Source organism: Colias croceus, chromosome 10 (assembly GCF_905220415.1).
Source record: "Colias croceus chromosome 10, ilColCroc2.1".
In the NCBI taxonomy this organism is placed as follows: domain Eukaryota; kingdom Metazoa; phylum Arthropoda; class Insecta; order Lepidoptera; family Pieridae; genus Colias; species Colias croceus.
This window is the reverse complement of record NC_059546.1, coordinates 5,959,338-5,981,860: the sequence shown is the minus strand read 5'-3', so window position 1 is coordinate 5,981,860 and position 22,523 is coordinate 5,959,338. Positions and strand designations below refer to the sequence as shown.

Below are 22,523 nucleotides of genomic sequence, written 5' to 3'. Positions count from 1 at the left end.
ATCGTTAAAATATTTATAATTGGCCTTATATATTTAACCCAATCAACAATGAACAAACACATTAATAAATGACAATAATTAATATTATAATGTTCGAAATTCAAAAAGCCTTCCTGACTGTTGCCTGTTATGTGCAAGAGACATGAGATTATAATAATTTTGGTTCACAACCACATTATTGTCACATTCGTTCTGTCTCTATGTATGCTAGGGTATGAAAAACAACCCAAAATCATAAAGAGTTATTGAAAAGAAAGATTATATTATGATTGTGTGTCGTGCGAAGCCGGAGCGGGTCGATAGTTAAAATTTAATAAATGCGAAATCATATCGAAGTATTGTATATCTGTTTCACACCTGAGTTGCTAAAATAATTTGTATTGAAACAAAATACAAGGTTATAGATTCAACAATTGAATTAATAATCATAACTGAAAGGAAAAAATATTGCAATTACGCTTGATTTCATAGAGCACACGTACAACTTATTATTTTTTTATTTACCTTGTATCAATTTTTTATGATGGTTATTATTTGTTAGCAGATTAATTAATGTAAACTAAGAAATCATTTAAAATTGTTTGTAAAAACATGGAAATTAATCAACTGAAATCTGCTGTACTATATTTATCATACACCTTGGATGACTAGTCCGATTAAATTTTATTCCTAGTTACTTTAAACACGAGGAGAATTCGAATGTTTTGTTGCAAAACTTTAATTTACTTTACTTCCCACGTCTGAATAACATTCTTGTCATTTAATTCGAATGATAAATTGATTACAATTCAGACTAATACAGTTACAAAAAATAAACATTATGAAATAGAGTGGCGCTAGAAAAATACTTCAGATTTTTTAACATTTCTTTTGAGGAGTTTGTCTTGATTTATTTACTTTAGTATAAATAAAGTCGTATTTAGTCGGTTCATATACGAAATAATTTAGATAGAAAATGAATCTCTCTTAAATGTTTAAATCATTATTGACCGCATTATATCTACCTAACTAATACCTAGTAATCTAGTAATACATTAAAAATTCAAAGTATAATTTTTACTCTTAAAAACGTTAATAAATTTGAAATATCCCAAACAACGTCCATTAAGGTAAATCTAAATAGTTACCTATTTTTTTAGGAATCAAGTAGACATTAATCTCAAGTTGAGCATGATAGGAATTTCATTACGAGCATTAATATTTTAGCTAGCGACATAGATAAATTAATTTTTCGCAGGTTATTCTATGCTTGCCAGACTTAATTAAAAAAATATACAATTATTACAAGAAGAAAATAAAAATAAAAAGAAAATTTCGTAATATAATATCGTCAATAATTATAATTAAGACCTGTCAAGAGTCTAGGAATTAATTTAGTCATTATGAACAAGCTGTAAACGGTTTTTTTTTTTTTTGTAAACAAAAACCTAAACATTTCTCGTTTGAGTTATTTAAGATTCCCTTCAGTCTCCAAAGAATTCTTTGTAAAAAATGGTCTATCTACTCAATTTGAATATCCATTATTCGCGGAAGTACCATAAAGATTCCGATACTCGACGATCGGGTGGCGCTTAGAATAATAATCATTGAACATCAAATCATTGATAAGGATTTAGATTTTGGCGTAAATATTATGGCTTAATCTGTCTTTATAGCAAAGATATTTGGATGCTCTCTTGCCGATAAGGTAACGGAAAGCCTTACAATTTTTTTAGCAAAAATTTCATACATTTTTTTTTTACTTTACTAGATATTATATAAACTAAGAAGAACACATGTAGAATGCATATTATGTGAAACTGGCTAAAAGTAGGTATTATATTTATAATGAACAAGTGTCAAGTTTTAACTGGCTGACAATATATGAAAAAAATAAATTATTTACAAAGTTAAATACAATAATAATATGTCCCTAAAAACACAAAAAGTAGAACAGAAAGGAAGGAAATATGTACTTTTATTTCTTGTCACCGATATTACTAGGCGGCCTAATAGGTAAATAATCTATTATCGGATAATTAATATTGTCAATCTTCACTATTCTATTTATCATTCTATCACATAATATACAATTTAATTTATTTTATCTTATCATTACTGAATAAATTGAAATTGTGTATTGTATCTGCTCTTCGTCCATGTAATATCAAATCTCTTGGGAAAGCAAGTTACAAAAGTAAAGTTTTAGATTATTTTTATTACCGACTATCATTATATAAACAATATTAAACTGAAAGAAAATTAAACTAAAAGCATCAAGCATAAGAAATTATTTCCTGCAAAATACAATTGAGTCACTTGTAAAAATACGTCAATGCAAGACGTGACCTAGTTATCATTACAATTGGTGTTTGTCTTAGCTCGCCCTCCACTTAAGGTCGTACTTAAACTATGGAAACCGTCACTATTATCTTATTTATCACGACCGTTATTATGGGCTTATCTCGATATCTGACGTTACCCACTCTCCTTTGTGACCCCAATATGTAACGTAAGGTATTACGTACCTATCGTGGCATTCTTTGTGTTTAATAGTTCATACAACACTTTATTTGAAGACGGATGAAAAAATGAGCGGAACATATTTTTGTATAATTTTATTGTACAGATAAATTATTATTTAAAATAATTATACCGAAACTATAAATAAGCAATAACTGGAATAAATATTAAATTAAATAAGAAAATAAATTTCCTTAAAATATACAATTACAATTTTCCGAATAAATTTGCAGTACAATAATAGTACAGTTAAAAGCATTAAACTCCCGAAAGTACATATAAAGTAATTAGATACCGACTAAGAATGTAATAGAACTTTAAGACCCAGTCTCAGCGGAGCGCTGCGATCAGTAATTGAAACTTTGTAAAACAAATTCCCTCGGCTTTATTTGGACAATTTTTATCCTAATTTGCTTGCATTAAGATATAAACTTGCGTAATCTTCAATCCCTGAAGTTTTTATCGCACTCCTCAAGGCTATTTCCTCAATTCCTTATTAGATCTTCAGTTAAGATCATCCATCAACAGAGTCATTTAATCATGAAGCAAACACTTCCCAAAGAAATTTCTTAGATTAAAGAAAAAAATAACAGTAATTGGTATGTAGGTATAGAATTTAAGCGACATTCCTTTACAATTTAATTTTATCCTGTCTTAGCCATATACACAGACAAACACCGGCTTAAATAGCAGAATAATAATTCATCTTCTCTGTTTAATCCAGTACTTTATGCAACGTATTCATTACTAGTTGAATATAGGTACCATTTATGAGATAAAACTGACATACTATTGTATAATAATTATAAAGAAGTAAAGTATCTAACTTTGTATGTTTGTAGAGGGGTAATCTTAAAAAGTACTGGTGCTTTGGTGAAAATAGTTTCACTAGCAAAGAGCTATGCTAGTCAGGATTGCCATAGGCTATATTTTTATTTCGGGTCAACCCTTCTTCTAACAATAGTAAAACACAACTATCCGTGAGCAAATTGAATTCATTCTGAATATAGAAAGTACATTATATTAATATAATAACGGGACAATAAACTATTTATCGTACACTTTTGTAATATAATACACGAGGTTAACCTTTAAGAAGCATGGCTATTTGGTCCGAGCTATTCGTTGTAGTCGTGGCTTCTGGATACGAAAATCAAAGAGCAGCTTATCGCATAAAAATTTTTTAAATAAAAATTTTTTATTTAAATATTATAAAATGAGTTTGGGTTGGATGGAAATAAATATATCAGGGCCATACTATTCAGTCCGATGATAGGTACTCATTTATATGCCAACAACAACAAACAACAACAAAAAAATTTTTATTGTGCACCATAGAAAATTACAAAAGAGGCCAAGTTTCGGACTCCATTCCTAAACTATGTACGAACCGATGTGTAACAACCTCAGTGTTTACCTTAGTTTTCTTTCACAATGTAGAAAATTTGAAATTTTATTACATCTCATTCCAATTTTTGAACATAAGAGTGTTCAATATTTTTAATTACACACAGTAATTAAAATATTGAATCGTCACAATCAAATATTGAAACATTTATTAATTAATTAATTTAAAGATGATTAATTTTCAATAGTACATAATGACGTAGATATTGCAAGCCATTCACAGTATTGTGTTTAATTCAATTGATATTATCATGATCGTGGGAAAAGCAGGCTGTGACACATTTACCCAGAAGCTAAGGTTCTGTAATCGTATGTACCATATATCTTATGAGCCATAAAGTGCTCATAATAAAATCCTTTTCCTCCACAGTTTAATGTTAAACATAGAAATAATTGAAAACAGCTGGGTATATGGTTTTTATTTAAATACTCTAGATTTAGACGCGTTTTAGATTGTGCCAGTCGTTTAATTATAAAATATGTTAATACATTAATCAAAGCATGTTTTGGTTCCAGTTTTTAGGTTAAAGCTAGGTACCTATGTACTTACAAATAGTTGAAACACGTTTAGTTTATATTGCACGTACCTAATCGATAAATCTTTCTGACTATGTACAATTTAAATACTTAGTAATTAGAAAACCAAAAATTATACTGACTGTATTTTCAAACACAATGCAAATCCCGAAATAAAGAATAGCGCAACTCGTTTCTTAAAGTTAAATTTTTTTTAATTAAGTAATTTCAAATACTTATACCATTTTTTTTTATTTCAATAGTTAAAATTCCTTTTTGCCACATTTATTCATTAATATATTTATGAAGGAGATAAAGTTAATTTAGAATAATATTTTCTATTTTTTCAGAGCCTAATTGAGGAAAATCAGATGGATATAGAATAATGAGTGTCAGTTTCAGGGACAAGGTAAAATTACGCTTTCCTTCTATTTTACATTTAGATTAAATTGATGTATTTCATAATTTCAGCGAATTTATTTACCTACCGAATATAATTTATTTGCCCATTTATGTTGAATTCTCTATCGTCTGTTGTTTAATCTTAGATTATGTTTAATGATTATTTTCTATGCTATTTATAGATATATTATAATTTACTACCAAAACACATACCCTATAGCATGTGCAATAGAGGAACTATTTATGAAATATTTCTCGTATCTCGAAAGGATAATCATGTAGATTGCAGATATATAAATTGTTATGTTACTTTTCCTGTTTATCTCATTCTTCTTACAATATCAGAGTATTATTACTGACCAATATTGTCCATTAACTTTACTTATAAGCGAGTAAGTAAGTGTACTTTCCGATTATGGACGATATTGAAGATATATCCTTATCTTGGTTATGAACCATAAATTCATTACAATAATTATTATACAACGACTTTAGATACAAAGAAAGTACAGTATCAAATTGATAAAGCGCTAATCTCAGGAACTACTGGACCGAATTCAATTTTTTTCGTTGGCGTTTCACGGGCAAAGCGGGGCGGACTGCTATGTTAACTAAATACATATTTAAATTCCATAACAAAGTTATATCTTTATAAGCAATTGATTTATATCAGTCTACAATTATAAAATAAGTAACAATTATCACCAACATCATCAACACGTATTTTTGCGGTCTAAATGCTCCTTGGTATATGTGACATCGATCTTTTTATTCTTACAGTATGCAGTTTTTCTTAACAATTGGAGCAAAAGAGATGAATTCAATGTTTACTGTTCTCGTCTAATTTCAATGACAGTAAAAAGAATACGAACAGTAGCAAAACTCGCTACAAACCGTTTAAAACGGCTCACTCACACAAACATACTTATCGACTTGCATCGACGATTCGAACGTTTTTCAGGGAGTCTCGGTACTGTTTATGTGTGTTAATTCCTCCTTCGTTATTTAAGTCATAATAGCTGACTGCTGAGCCACTTCTACCCGGAATAACATAATAATTATACAGGCGTTTAAATTAAATTGATACCTACTCATGAGTCCGGAACTCCAGAATTTGTGTTTCTCACACACTGTACCCCTAAAATATAATTACAGTGCCGTAACAAAAGTGATTTAATTCAAAGAAAATTTGCTTACGCACTCTGCTACTCATTAAAACATTTTGAGTATGCAACAACAACAACTTTGAGTATGTATAAATATAGGAATTATTATTTCAGAAAGAAAATACTTTATTTCCAGCAAATCAAAAAACCTTACAAAGAAGGATGAATGAAATGAAATAATGATTTACCAATTTCGATAATTATTTTTTTATTATATTCCTTGAAGTAAGAGGATGGTTCTTATGTAGGGAAAACGTAAATATATACCACATCCACAGGCGAAGCCGGGCTGAACAGCTATTTAGTAATAAATCGCACTATAAACAGAAACTCATAACTGTATTTTGATACTATATATACAGTTAAGTTTGTATTTGCCATAAAAATATGTATGAGCAATAACTATTTAATTACATAAGTGCAAAGCAATCATAATATTAGGTATGTCAATACAGAAGTTGAATTGTTCCCTACCTTCTTAGTTACTACACAATAGGTGTACAAATAGTAAATAACAAGTTATAGTTCACACTCATGCACAAAATAATGTTTCATTAGGTATTGTTATAAAATTAAGCTATAAAATTAATTGACTTCAAGCTTTTAGGATTTTATTATTTGCTTTTTAAAAGCTTTGAAATGTAGGCTTATACAATCCTGACTGATAGTATTTTTGCTTGGGCAATCGTGAAAAAATAGTGTGACAAAATTTCAGTTTATAATATAATTACTAGCTTTCCGCCGGCGGGTTCGCTCGCGTGTATTAATTATCTCGTTATCACGCGAATGTGGTTACTCAGTTTCAATTTTAATAAATTGCTTTCCTCCAGGCTGAAAAACAGACAGACGATAACATTTAGGTACCGTATTACTTATTAATTACTACTTTCTTTGGATATTTCATATCTTTTATTTATAAAAGAAAATAGTATGAGATAAAGTAATTCGTTTTAACATATTCGCCGCACAAAACATTGAAGGATCGACTTGAAATACATACCTATCTTATAAGTTTCGTTATTAATACAACCCTCGGAAGCATACATAACCATAATGGTGGGTCAAAAGATATTACAGAATAAGGTTCGTTAGGTTCGAATCTTGTTAACATCTACACATATTCGCAAAGGGGTTATAACCATGCACATGTTGCCAATAATTATGACTAAGTCCTATGAAATAAGGGGACCATGTACTTACATTGCACATATCCATTCTATATTATTCCGACTATAACGTACTTGGAACTACTGAAGAATAGTATTGAGTATAAGAGAGTGTCCAAGTTAAGTGTGTTTTTGATCGCTGCACCTACAAGGAACAGTCGGATATAATAAATTAAGGGTTATCATCCCTGCTGACTTCGAAACATGTTCATAATATTCTCAATTCGAGATAAAATTTATAGTTATTACTTTCCAGCGTGTTTTTTCGTGCTAATTTGCCAAACGATTCAGTAGGCAATTGGGAATTGATTATTTCATTCGCCGAACGAACAAAGTTTAATAAAATAAATGTCACTTAAATGAGAGTTAATGCGGCTGAAAATTGTCCTAGTTCTGATGCAGTGGAGTTACAGAGACAAAACAAAATTTTCAACGAATAGAAAAATAGTTCTTATAAAATTACTGGTATCAGTTTTCGTCAGTAAAATATGGGATAGAAATATAGGTTTTTACAAGTAATTATCTTATTATTAATTATTATTTATCTTTAGAAAATTCTGTTATTCGATAACATTTCTAAATTTTAATTAGATAAATAAATTTCTTCTTATTTAGGTATCTGTATCTTATAACATTACAGTAATATTCTACAATTGACGTTCTTTACAATGTCTCCACATGAACCTTGTTTCATTTCCACGATATATTTCTTGGATTTGTGTTAAGTTGCACGTTTTTTTTGATGCAATCCATTGTTTTTATACGTTATAGTCATTAAACGAATCCACAATCTATATCTTTACTTATAAGCTGAAGAATTTGTTTGTTTGAACGAGCTAACCTCAAAAACTACTGGTTTGATTTGAAAAATTCTTTCAGTGTTAGATACCTAGCCCACTTATCGAGGAATGCTATACCTCTATAATATTATCATCACGCTAAGACAGGAGCAGTGTAATGTGGATAAAATCACGGGGCACAGCTAGTGTATGTAATAAAGCTACATGAATAAGACTAACCTCAAATAGGACTCGTGATCTAATCCATTAATTATCGTCTAGGGAAGAGATTATAGTGTAAAATATAGTCTTGTGAAAAGCAGCTGCGTTACACGCTTGTTTGTTATCGATTGATACTCTACTGTGAACGTTCGGACCATCCAATCATACTCTTAGATTTTGCTCGGCCAGTATCAGTTTTATTCTAGGGTCTATTTCTATTATAATATCTATAGTAATCTTTAATGAGACTCATACAGAAAAACAGTATTTACGCTTTTTTAATCAATTTAATAAAATTGGTAACAACAGTTTAGATTCAGGACAGTTCCTGAAAGTGTGGTCGGGTACAACCTAAATTTATTTAAAAATTAGAGTTTAATCACAGTTTAATTCTGCTCCTAATTAGCAGTCTTATCCTAATTATTTATATATTCACACAGAGTATAAAAAATAGAAAGTTAATCTAACAGTGTTTCTATTTTTTAAACAGATCCGTATAAATTATCATAGGCATAAATTAAAAATCGTAAATTCTTACGATACGCTATTTAGAACTGTGATATGTCAATAACTTTTACCGCTATGTTATGTAAGAAAACACCAGTTACGTGATACTGGGGCAATACATAATGGTCACGACCTTATTTCACCGTGATTGGTTTTTGATCCCACAAGACATTACAAGGTCAGTATTTAAAACACGTCATAGGTCCCTTAGGCAAGAAAAAGTTGAAAAGTTACATGTCATATATGATATGTGTAGCGGTTAAGAAATAGTATTTCCGATGTTACTCAATTTTAAAGATAAAAATATTTCAAATTAAAAGGAATAGAAATTGGTACCAAGTTTGGAAATATATAATTATTATTTATTACTCTATGGCCATACAAGCAGCATTCTTTCATAAAACATTTTAAGTTTTTTTTTTTAATATGTACCTATCATAAATTTTACAACATTTAAATTCTTTGTATAAATAATATGTATATTTGATTACACCGTGGGAATAAAAACTTATAATGGGAACCCTTAATAATGTAATATCGGAAATCTGAATTTGAAGCATTTAATATTGCTATCGCTGAAACGCGACAATCACTTTGAATTTCGCGTCGTCACGTTTTCCATTTCTTACACGTCCAGTGATCCGAAAACCTATTTATACTTTAAAAGACATACATCATAAGCACACAACTTGACATTTTCACAAAATATCTTCAGAAAGTCTACTTTTTAAGGTTCCGTACCGAAAACGTAAAACGGGACCGTATTACTCAGACTTCATGTCTGTCTGTCTGTAACTCATAAAATGTGATAGCTAGAAAGCTGAAATTTGATGTATTTCCGTTGATCACAAATGATGTATTTCCGTTGCCGCTATAACAACAAATACTATAAATAAAATATATAATACAAGGTACGATAGTACGGAACCCTTCGTGCGCAAGTCCGACTCGCACTTGGCCGGTTTTTTAGATTCACTTCGCATAAAATCCCTAAAGAAATGTGTCGTCTCCAACTCGTAATAGAGAGCTTTATCCTTGTCTATTTAAACATATCCACAGAATATTTTGTGACTAGAAAATAATTATAAATATAAGTTCACGTTTCTTAGGTCTTAAATTTCTGAATTATTCAGTAAATCATTTCAAGAATGGCGTTTTTTCTCTATCTATACTAATATTATAAAGCTGAAGAGTTTGTTTGTTTGTTTGAACGCGCTAATCTCAGGAACTACTCCGATTTGAAAAAAATATTTCGGTATTAGATAGCCCATTTACATTTATCGAGGAAGGCTATATATCATAACGCTATAAGACCAACAGAAGCGGAGCAATGCGGGTAAAACCACAGGGCACACGTAGTATTGGAATCTAGACGATATTTTTATCGAATGAAAAAGCCTTCGTGTCAATATTTATTATTTCACAATAAACATTCAACACCTTTGACCGTGACAAGATATTACGAACAATTTAAAATTGTCTGGTTTTCTATGAGCTAGATTAAATACCTTATTCTAAATTTCGGTAGTAACAAAAAGTAACTTAATAATTTAAATACATTTTTCTCGTAGAAATGTAATATGAAGGGAAAGATTTCAGACGTCAACTACTTAATGATCCTTTTTTTTAAATTTGTTAGTTGTTAGCTTTAAAATTATACTGATTTTACGTACAAATTTAATAATATTAACATAATAAAGCAGAAGGTTTATCTTATGATAAGATAAACCAAGTCCAAGCACGGTCCAAGCAAGTTATTGGTAACCACAACGTTGCCAGTTTTTTACCGAAAAAATAACATTAACTACATGCCCGAAATTGCGAAATATTTTCAACTATCTTGGGTATGTAATAGACAAGATAGATACAATAGACTTTTTTATTTTCATTTGAAGAACTGAGTGTTAAAATGTTATACCTACAATAACATAACAAACCGTCATTTCTAACAAAAATCTGCATCTGCTTCATCAATTATAATTACAATTAAAAGCGGTTATTTTCTTTCAGTAATGTTTAAATTTGAAACCTTTATCGATGCCTTATCAAATAATTCAATCAACTATAGTTGATTGAATTATCAACTATAATAACATTTAATGCTATTGTTTTCAACGAAAACTTCTACATATAAAATCATTATATCCATCATTCCATACTAATATTATAAATGCGAAAGTAACTCTGTCTGTCTGTCTGTCTGTTACTCAATCACGCCTTAACTACTCAACCAATGTGCATGAAAATTTGTATAGAGATATTTTGATACCCGTGAAAGGACATAGGATAGGTTTTATCCCGGAAATCCCACGGGAACGGGAACTATGCGGGTTTTTCTTTAACTGCGCGAGCGATGCCGCGGGTGGAAAGCTAGTTCATAATAATTTATGCTATAAAGTTTTGAACAAAGTTAATTAACTAGGGTTATGTTACATAAGTATACAATAATAATATTATATTATACAACATAGTTTTCAAACATAATATACAAAATACAACCTTTAAACTTAGATTGCTTTGCTTCGATAATATTGAAGGGAATTCTAAATATTACCTATCTCATATTATAAAGAGGAAAACTTTGTTTGTTTGTTTGTTTGATTGATTGTAATGAATAGGCTCATAAACCACTGCACCGATTTTGATGAAATTTGGCACAAACAATCTTTAGACCCTGAGAAAGAACATAGGCTTCTTTTTATTGCGAAATATGTACCACGGGCGAAGCCGGGGCGGACCGCTAGTGCTTTATATGTAGCAAGATAAAGTAAACCATTCCATATGAAACAATTTATACATTTCTATAAAGATTGTAATATTTATGATGGTTCTTTAAAAAACCGCTTTCGTTATTCATTCGTTTGAATGTAGACTTCATTATTCAGTGTTCTAGATTCAGTCTCGTCACTTATCTTATTCTATATTATGAAAACACATTTTCACATTAATAATGTATTTAGGCAATCGTCAAGATATTGTTAAATTATTACAATAGCAGAATATTACATATAAATAACGTTCATATTGATCTATAAATTTTACGATTACGATTTCAACTACGATTATTAGTATAATTGGATCAAAATTATGACAATGTTTAGTAAACAAGTGTCTTTCATCGGCTGAAACCTAATTTTCAGTCTATTTACTGCGTAAATTGGATTTCTGATAGACAATAGAATGCTATATCCCTCAACTACTTTAAGCCGGATATTACAGCTGACATTGGCTAATGTCCCATACAAAGCTGTTCAACTGTTGTAAATTAGCATAATTGATAATTTCGCAATTTCAGTTAGTGTGACGTGATTTAGCTTATGAAATGTGCACGTTTTATAAAATAAAGTTGTTCAATTTTAGTTATAAATATAAAATGTAATATTTGTAACGTATCCTTTATGCTGTACCTATCTGGATCCCGTATCCTTTCCTTTATTCTCGACATCAATCCTGACTTTATCCCTTTGCCATTAGAGACTAGCAACTAAGCTATATAGCAACCCATTTGCAGAGGTCTTAGCTTTGAAAATGTGCATGGGAGGAGGTGATCGCTTTTCATCAGACGAACCAAAACCCTGTTTACCAGCCCAACTTTAAAATATTTTTAACATCAAAATTTAATTTTACGTCAATTCATCATACTAATAGGACTTTGATCTTGATTAAGTACGTTTTATCCAAATGAATAGAAGTGTTATGGGCTAAAATTTATGCAGATTGATAATATTAAAGGGGTACATGTAAATTTAGGGACTTTTAAACAATATATAAATATTCATCAAACGTTTTTCTGCTTGTTTCGTACGAGCATAACAAGATAAAGCCGTGTATTAATAAAAATTAAGGATCACTCTACACTCAGGGTCTACGATGTAATATCATACTATTTTTATGCTTTAACATCGTCCGCTGCTCGTTTTAGCGTCACATTTTCTACATTACAGTCCTGGAGGCACTTTTATACGGAGAAAGCTGTGATATTGGAAATAGAGTTATTCTTGTCACGAGTAGGCACGGAATGTGTTATTGCTCAAAGCAAAACATTTCGGGAATCAAGTCTTCTGGTATAGTTATATTTTATAGATACGATTATTATTTTATTTATTTATTTATTATACTTTATTGCATTGGAAATACATAAACACATATTATAACAAAGACAAGACTACAGAAACAGCAAAGGACGGCCTTATGGCTAGGTAGCGATCTCTTATTGAGTTGTGCTGAAAACATTTTCGTTGCTTTGTAAATAAGTATCTCTAATTTCCTAGTTCTTCAATATCCTATCCCTTCTATTCCTTCAAATAGAAAAGTATTATAAAATGGTTCATTAATCGCATACACATGGGTAAATTTTTTTAACCTCAGTCCTTCATTGCACAGTACATTTACTACACAAACTACTAATAGATTTACAAAATATCATAATGCGGTGTCTTTATTTAGACTTTGAAGCTTCGACGTCCCCTACCTACCCTCTTCTTTGACGCTAAGTTTAGTAGACAACCTCTTAAAACACATGTCCGTAAACCGTCAATGTATAAATTCAATTATATATTCACATTGCAGTCTATCATTAATGATAATCATATTCATTAATATGTTAAACTATCAACGAAGTTTGACACTAACGATATAATGGTTGTGAAATTAGAAGGGAAAGCACGCGGAAGGTTTCGGAAGCGAAGTTGCAAGTTGCAAACCAATATCGATTCAGAATAATTGTGAGCTTGATTGAAACGAGAATATCCATTATAGTATGTAATGATTATTCAATTTGTAATGAGCACGCAATCTTTCTAACAGTTTCTTTATAACGTAGAAAAAACTGTGTGAAAACTAGGCCGCTTCGTAATAAATAGGCTCAAGTTTGATGAATTTTGCATTTTATTTGAATGGGCTTTCGTTGTAAAGGCAATTTTAATACAAAAACTAATGTTTTTTACAATAATGAGCTTTCTTTAACCTGTGTAGCGTTAGCTCCATGTTTGCTCCTTTATTATCATAATAATTCACTTATACGATTTTGATAAATTCGTAATTAATAATACTACTTAAATAATTTAACATATATCATAATCACTCAGTTTAATAAAATAAACCCAACGTTTTAATTAAATTGCAAGTATTATAATCTCCAAAATAGCTATAATAACGTATTTTATAATATTGTTATTAAGTTTAATTATTAATACCAATGAATGTATTTTCATTGTTTTGTATTGTCGATTTATTTTATAGGTATCGTAACTTTTATGTCCCTGTTCACTGAACCGTTAGAATGTTGTAACAATCACTCCTTGTTTATTCAAATTTAATCTAATTTGATTGAATAAACTAGAGCTAACGGCTTTGTAGAATTAATTACAATACAACGCTAAAAATATAAACTGTGTGCAATTCTCACAATTAACGTTGATGAAATTTATGATCAAAATAAACGTTAAGTATACTTACAATTTTACTTCCGAAGACAACTAAGGATCCGTTCTTATAAGAATTCTTGTTTTGTGCAATGTTTTGTGCGGATTTTATAAGGGACGTAGGTACCTGCAATAATACAATCAAACTTATAGAATTATGATTAAGAAAACAAACCAATTTAGGTTTATTTACTACGACTACGACTTACATTATGACGTATGTTCATGATAAATAAAGATGGTATCGAAAAGAGGAAAATAATAGCCATATATAAACTAAATACAAGAATACTTCAAATGTCCGTTAATAGTAAATGAACACAAAGAACTCAAAACGTGAACCTTAAATCACTAATTATAAATTTATATGAAAATAATAAAGAAAGTAAATCCATAGAAAGCGAAAAAAAGGAAACATTCAATTCAAACTTTGTAACTATCTAAGTTCCATTCGTTTTTTAGCACTTCAAATAAGCGTCTCCATCGAACCCGGAATGATACGCCATAATGTTTTATGAAGCATTTCTTCCTGAACTCATAACCTTATCTTTATCTAGCATTACTAATCGTAAAGAGATGTGAAAATTGTTCGCGCCTGACGTGTTAACTTCTTTCACCACAAATAAAAAAAATAACAGTTCTAAATTTGAATTTGTTTTCTTATTCTTTTTCTATGGTGGCAACTCCCGATCTCAGTGATGACGAATTTTGCCAATAATAATTATTTTTCTGCAATTTTTGAACAGATAATATCAGACTACTTACTTAATTCGAATTTCAAATTCGAATGCAAATTCCAAGGCAAATTCACATATTATTATTATGTCATTCGTTGATTGTATTAAGCCTTAAGGCATCGCAGTTCTCGTTAACTCATTTCAGTTATTGTTACAGTTGCAGTGTGAGATTTATGTTAAAACCAAGAAAAACGTCGGCATTCTGTCTGTGTCTTATTGTAAAACATTTAAATAAAAAACAATAATCTCATGATAAAAACCGATGCCTATTACATCGCGATCGGCGGTAGCAGTAAGTACCTAATTATATATCCATAGAAACATTGTATCTCAATGCATTGAAAGCATATATTTCGCTTATATTCTAATTAATTAACTTAAAAAGTTTAATAAGAAACATAACACAAAGGAGGTTGTGAATATATCAAATACTAAATGTAAAAATAAGACGCTAACGTTTTTAAGTTAGTACCTACATATTATAGTACCTAATCTGTAAATTAAGATAGGTAGGTAACTGACCGAAATTGTTGAAGAATTACTTTTTTTACTCTACCTTCAATCAATCCTCTTAAATGTCTAGGTACCTATAAAGTCACGTGTGTTCTTGTTTTATATTTCGAGGAAAATGGAAATTGCGGAGGCACTATTGAAGGGAAACCATTTACAAAGAGAAGAAGAAGACTAACATACTACGTACGTACGTCGTACAGCTATAATTGGGGTAAGTACAATTTTTTCCATTATAGTATAAGTAATAGAACTATAGACATTATCGTGATTCGTAATAACAATTCATACTCTAGAAATTATTAAACCGCTTATTGTTTAGCTTTTTCTGACAAAAAAGAGTGACAAAAAAGTTCATAATACAACCTGAAGTAAAATTACTTGAGGTAGGTACTACGATACAAGATTGGTACTTACAGTCAAACCGGGAGGCACCGTAACAAATGGCTGGTATAAAATATGTATAATATATAATAAAGAATATTTTATTGTAAGATAAAATAAATTAACATTCAGGGTACTCATTTTTCTTATGAATTAAATTAATTATTTAAATATGTAGGTATATAAAAATTGCTATGTACGCCCGCCGTTATGTACCTATTAAATAATCTTCACTATTTAAGTTCTTAAAAAACAGTTAATAAGAATTATCTTCTTATTCTAAATGTAGATATTACAGTATTACATAAATAGTTTTTATTGTAAAGCCGTAATAAAACTATGACGTGTAACAAAATTGCACTTTTACTTTTTTGCAATAAACACTAATTTTAATACATTAAATAATGCATTCACGCTAATTATTGTATCATTATTTCTCAAGGATCTTTAAAATTCCAGTTAAAATTTCATTAATAAAATGTTTATTTTTAGCTGTCAGAATATTAAACTATTTCAAAATAATGATAACAAAAATTAATTATTATTAATATAAAAGCTACATAGACTACTGAGTAACAGACATCCTTCATAAGCTAAAACTAAATAAAAAGAACACTTGCTCATTACAGCTAAGAGACAACCACAACGTATACCAAAAGACGATGAGCTTCACAAAAACACATGCCGAATTAAGTCTCGGCGTTTCGCCATAATAAAATAAGCAGCGAAACATAATAACAAGTACCTAGGTAAATCGATTTACATCTCGTGTGAACAGCTATAACACGTGCAATCAAAAATATCTGAAAGACTCACTAAATTACATCTAACCTTATTTAATGACAATCTGTTTTTGCGGTAATAATAAGGTTGATTTAGATTTTAGATTATAGTTGCGGTAGTGTGGGTATTTGCTTGTTGGTGTTGAAAGGCGACATCAAGAGTGTGTCAAATAAAAGTAAATTCTGGGGATACCGTTAAAAAATTGTCAACAATAATACTCCCATTCGCCGTTCTGATAATAGGAAATCAAATAATTTATTATTTATAATATAAAAGCAAAGTGTTTTCTTAGGAGAGTAATAAACCTTGACGATTTGTAGGGCTTTTATTTATTCATTGTTGTGAATTTATATTTAAAGCATTCAATTTGAAATATTGGAAATTGTTTTCACTTATAGATACGCACATTGATTTTTAGGAAACACGTTCTTAGAATGAGTTGAATGCCCAAAAATATGATTTGAAAATCAAACAGACAATAGACATGGAACATGCATGGAACTCCCAATGGAATACTCTACACTGTATGATCTATTTCGTGGGAATTAAGGTTTAAACTTCATCAAACGATAAATTTAGTACTTTTCCATAAATACCTCACCTTGTCCATCAATCGAATAACAATGATCTTGAATCAATTTGTAAACACGCAAACTCAATTGTTTTGATATAGTTTGTTTAATAAAATTTAAAACTAACCACCGTTCTTGACTCACAACAATGTTTATGGAAAAAAATAATGGTTATGATATTATGCTAATTGTTATGGAGATTATTTTAAAATCATTTAGTTATTGAACTTCAGAAATTAGTCACGTGCGAAGGATTACTTTTCGATAGTAGAAGTAGGCAAATGAATTGAATTTATTTGCACTAGCACAGATAATAATTATTATTATAATACCATACTGCTGTATTAAACTGCTATAAATAATGATAATATGTAAAAACATTTTAACTGCCGACTTGTCCTAATATCGGTATCTCAAACTAAAGTAAACAAACAAAGCAAATATTGTTCAATAATATTATCGGAAAATTGGATAGTATGTTCATAATTATTGTAAGAAAAATACATATACCATGAGGGAAGCTACATAGTTCATCAAACTTGATACTTATCAAGTATCAAGTCATCATGTAGGTACTGTAACGATGCAAATTCCGATCTTTCAAACCGCACAGCTAGCCATTGCCAAAACCAATTTTCTACACACTTCAAAAAACACATTACTCTTAATTATTTACACTAAATCTTATGCAACACTTATTTGCGTGTTACCCACTCATTTGCATCTCTGGAGGCTGGCAGTTCAATCAGTAGCAAGATCTTTCACAACATTATTTCCTATCACCCGTAACCATGTCGAGGAGAAACGTGCGAACATTCAAAATAATACGCCATTGTTATAACAATCTTTCGATCATTACTGTATCGCTTTATAATTGACAATGCAGCTTAGAACGAATAGCCGTCACTTCGGAAGTGCAAACATTTTTTTTGTGTTAATAGTGCATGGTCATTGGTCATCAACCAAAATACATAGATTTTACCTTTAACCGTAATGTTTGCTAAAACACCGTCGCATAGAGTTCGAATTAATTAATATTCATTAAGCCTTTTTATTTCCCATCAAATTACAGCATTATGATTAAGATTAAGATTAAGTTCAAATATAAACATGTTATTCAGAGCTCGATACTATGTTAGAAATTTCTAACATTTCGACATTTATGTCGAATTTTGTAATATGTGGCACGAATAACTTCTAATAATTTTCGCCTATAATTTTCATAAATAAAACAAATTGTTAGTATATTTGTTAATAACAATATGATTCTTAAATGAAATTATCACTTTAAATTACATTGTATTATGTGTCTAAACCTACGCGTTGCAGTTATTTAACCGACTTCAAAAAAAGGAGGAGGTTATCAATTCGGCCGGTATATTTTTTTTTTTTTTTTTTTTATGTATGTACACCGATTACTCCGAGGTTTCTGAACCGATTTACGTGATTCTTTTTTGTTCGATGCGGGATGGTGTCGAATTGGTCCCATAAAAATTTTATTCGGATAGGCCCAGTAGTTTTTATTTTATGAGCATTTTTGTCTGTAGGTATTTGTAAATTTTGCAAGTGCAAGTTTGAAGTCGGTTGTTTTTAACGCAGTTATCACTTGTTGTTTACCTACGAAACAGACCCACATAGATAAAACAAATACATTTTAGTGCTCATTATTTTTACCGCTTTTCTATTTTCTTTTTTCTTATTTCCGTAAACCCAGTTCATATTTTAAAATCAAGATAAACTATTTATCTACTACTACATGTTTTACAAGACGATACCGAAAGAACGAATAATGAAATATTGAATAAAATATTTTAGGAAATAATATCACTTATAATAAAACGCTCATGCGTCTACACACATATTATTTAACTCAATATGGTATGTACTATAATTATTTATTAGAACACCTCCACAATTTGTCAACTCAAAGTAACTGCCTACTCTACTTTCGAAATGCGTAAAATTTACAATTGAATCAAATTGCTTAGATTGCGCTTTGCAGTTAGTGTTTTTTGGTTAACAGTAAGTTATATCATGTGTCATTAAAACTATGTGTAGTAGGTACTCTCTGTAATCATTTTCGCAACATCAATAAAATGAAAAATTAAGTTAAAACAACTTCACTATATAGGTATAAGGTAAACTATTTAATATTTATTACATAGTTAATTTAAATTGATTGAATAAACGCAAAGTATGGTAATCTTTAGGATTTATGTATTAGAAGTGTACTCAGTTGGTTCTCTTACCCTATACAAATAGTTTCGTACTTTAACTATATATTTATGTAGCTTAGCCAACATAACTGGGTAGGTATAATATATAAATCAAGTAGCAGTTAAAATTAACTGTAATTTTAACTACACCTTGATCTTTTTTTGTAGTACACGATTAACGTCAATCAATTAAAATAATTAGAAAAATGCCACACCTTTTGGATCAATCGCCTTGATGTTTTTAAATTTACTAGAAACAATATTGATTAACTCAGTATTGGCCCATTAAATTAATAAAGAAATGGTGAATAACTTTCGTTATATAGATATTACAGTAATTCATACTCATACACTTTATTAAATTACGTTGACTTTTCACTCTTTCGTCTATCTATTAATAAAATAAAACCAAAATTCGAGCTGAAAGCGTTCCACCTGTTCCTAATTTCTATATATTATCGAAAATGCGGTATTGACTTTTCTAGGATATTTGGAGTCTAGACTCAAGAACTGTTCAGAGATTTATCAACCTTAAAACAAATAACACTTCAATTTCTTAGTATTTATTGAAGTGACTAGTGTAAAACTCCCATATATTATTGTCTAGTAAAATTTAGTGTTTCGGGATTCATTATCGGGACGTCGAGTCGGGTAGATAAATTAATAGCTTATAGCTAAATTAGGGATACATAGCGCCTAATTAATTTGTACTAAATGGCTGGTTTGTAATAAATTATACAACGTCAGTATGAATGCCAGTTCCATTATATTAGTCTTATTTGACACTAGCTTTCCGCCTGCGGCTTTGCCCGTGCAGTCGAAGAAAAACCGGCATTGTTCCCGTTCCCGAGGGATTTCCGTGATAAAACCTATTTTATGTCCCGGGGTAAAAAGTAGCCTTTGTCCTTTCTCGGGTCTCTCTTCAATTTGATATCTCTATACCAAATTTCATGCAAATTGGTTCAGTAGTTAAGGCGTGATAGAGTAATAGACAGACAGAGTTACTTTCGCATTTATAAGATTAGTATGGATTTTATGACCAGGTACCTATAAGTTTAAATATTAGTTTTAGAATTACTATGACTTATAAAAATAATAAATATAATTAGATAGGTACATAGATAATAAGAGCCTTATTCAATTAAATTAATAATTAAAAAAGAAATAAACTTAATGTAAATAAAGAATCTCACATTTACTTTTCACGTTTTATTATTTATGTAGGTACCCTATTTATATTATTTCTAACATTTCGTAAATCCATAAGATAAATATTATTTATAAGTACAAAAATATTAATAAAAATTGTAATTTTTTTTTTTGGTATTTCTCCATTTATTAAGAATTTTTAATTATATCTAATTACAAAATAAATTAAAACCAAAAAAAATTACAATTAATGACTCACCAGATGAAATTAATTTAAACAAAACAAAGTCCACAGTTTCACTCAATTGTTTTTACATAAACGCCTACAACCGACTATACCTCGAACTACAGAGTACTGACATAGCGTATCCGAACTGCACTAAACTATGCGAAAGGCCTTATTTCTGTTTTATACCAAACAAGCGGGGATAACAAACAAATACAATAAATAAAAGGCACACCTGATAATTATAATGTATTTAAAAAACATCAATTCAACTACAAAATATTAACCTGATTAATACAATACTTAAACTAATTAGTACAACACTTATTTCTCATATCTTTATTGAACCTAACAATAATGTACCTAATTGAACTAAAATTAAGTGTTTATGAGATTCTTATTCATGATTACCCATTCTTGAATATGTTGCTATGTTATTAATTTTATTGTTCTGCTTATAAGTAGGCCAATTAACACCTTCAATAATAGTAATACAAATTAGATCTCATAAATAATGAATAGATTTATTAGACTTAATTATTAATGTAATTTTTAATAAATACCATATAGCATTTTATATTGTTTTACGAAAAGCAAATACATGAAAAAATAGTAGTATTCATGTCTGCAATGTTACTTTTAATTTAGCAGCAAATAAGCAAATAACATTACTAGCACTATAAAACACAAGAAGACTAGCTAACTAAGCTAATTCTAGATTTCAATAAATCCATAGGTATATAAACAGTTTAACATCTAGTTTTTTAATGTTATATTGGTCGTTATAAAATCTTAAACAAGAATAAGGTGTCACATTATATATTGGTATTAGACATTATGGAAACAAACAAAAAACAAAATTGTTTTCTGTTTTAGCGTTTGTTTTTTATTTTGTCTCCCGTAGCGAAGAGCCATGATTTAACTTTATAATGTGTAATAAATGTTTTATGGAATTCGATCAAAAACCAAATTTGTGGCAAATAGCTTTAACGCCGTTAGTACACCGACGCATTCGCGAGGGGTAGCGAAACAACGAAAAATCTGTCAGTAGTATGGCAGGTTTTCGCATATGATATGTCTCACTCTAGCACATGGATAGATGAAATAGTTGCTTCCTTGTCAGTATTGTTTCGCAAGGAACTGCGAAATGGCCATTACACAGACGCATTGCGAAAAAGTTGCGAAAACATTGCTGTTTACTAACGTTCCGCAGATATTTCGCTACGCAGTAGTTTCGCAGAGATTCGCTGCCGCACGCGAATGCGTCGGTGTACTAACGGCGTAAGCAGACACCAAATATTGAGATTGGGAGAGAACGTCAAATTAAATTGTATATATTTTACTTATTATTAAATAATGAAGCAAAAAATAATTGAAATTATGAAATGAATAAAATGAAATGAAAAATTCTTTATTGCACACTCACACATACAGACAAATACAGGATTAGAAACTAAGAGCTATACATTATACAAGTAATGACATGTACAGAGGGCGGTCTTATCGTCGTATTAAGCGATTTCTGCCAGACAACCCGAAAATTTAGGAGGATTACATTTATGGTGGTGGTGCATTACAGACTTAAAATATTATATATGGTTTGATGTTAAATATTGGATGTTTGAATAACTCAGTTTGAAATGGTATACATTGATCGAATTTCAATTTTTGCCTTTATATTTTAATACTTAATGGAAATCTTTTAATTTATTCTTTTGTTTGAAAAAAATATGGCGCCAATAATAATATGATTGAAAGGAATGCACCTGTTCACATAAGTAATTTAATGATAAAATAATGCTGGTAAATTCATTATGTTTTAAATATTATTTAAGGTCATAAAGTGCAAAATAGCA

General features: G+C 29.7%; 1 protein-coding gene across 3 annotated transcripts in view; it reads right to left on the bottom strand.

Moving 5' to 3' along the window:
* The window catches only part of LOC123695051 (peroxidase-like), a 46,910-nt gene extending 26,079 nt beyond the window's left edge, over positions 1 to 20,831 (bottom strand). For 2 of the 3 annotated variants that reach the window (XM_045640745.1, XM_045640747.1), the window contains exons 1-2: positions 20,701 to 20,831; positions 14,125 to 14,217 (exon numbers count right to left, since the gene is read on the bottom strand). The gene's annotated coding sequence lies outside the window, so the exon portion shown is untranslated. The remainder of the gene's footprint in view (positions 1 to 14,124; positions 14,218 to 20,700) is intronic. The other variant, XM_045640746.1, reaches the window with a different exon arrangement.
* Between the last annotated feature and the right edge of the window lie 1,692 nt (positions 20,832 to 22,523).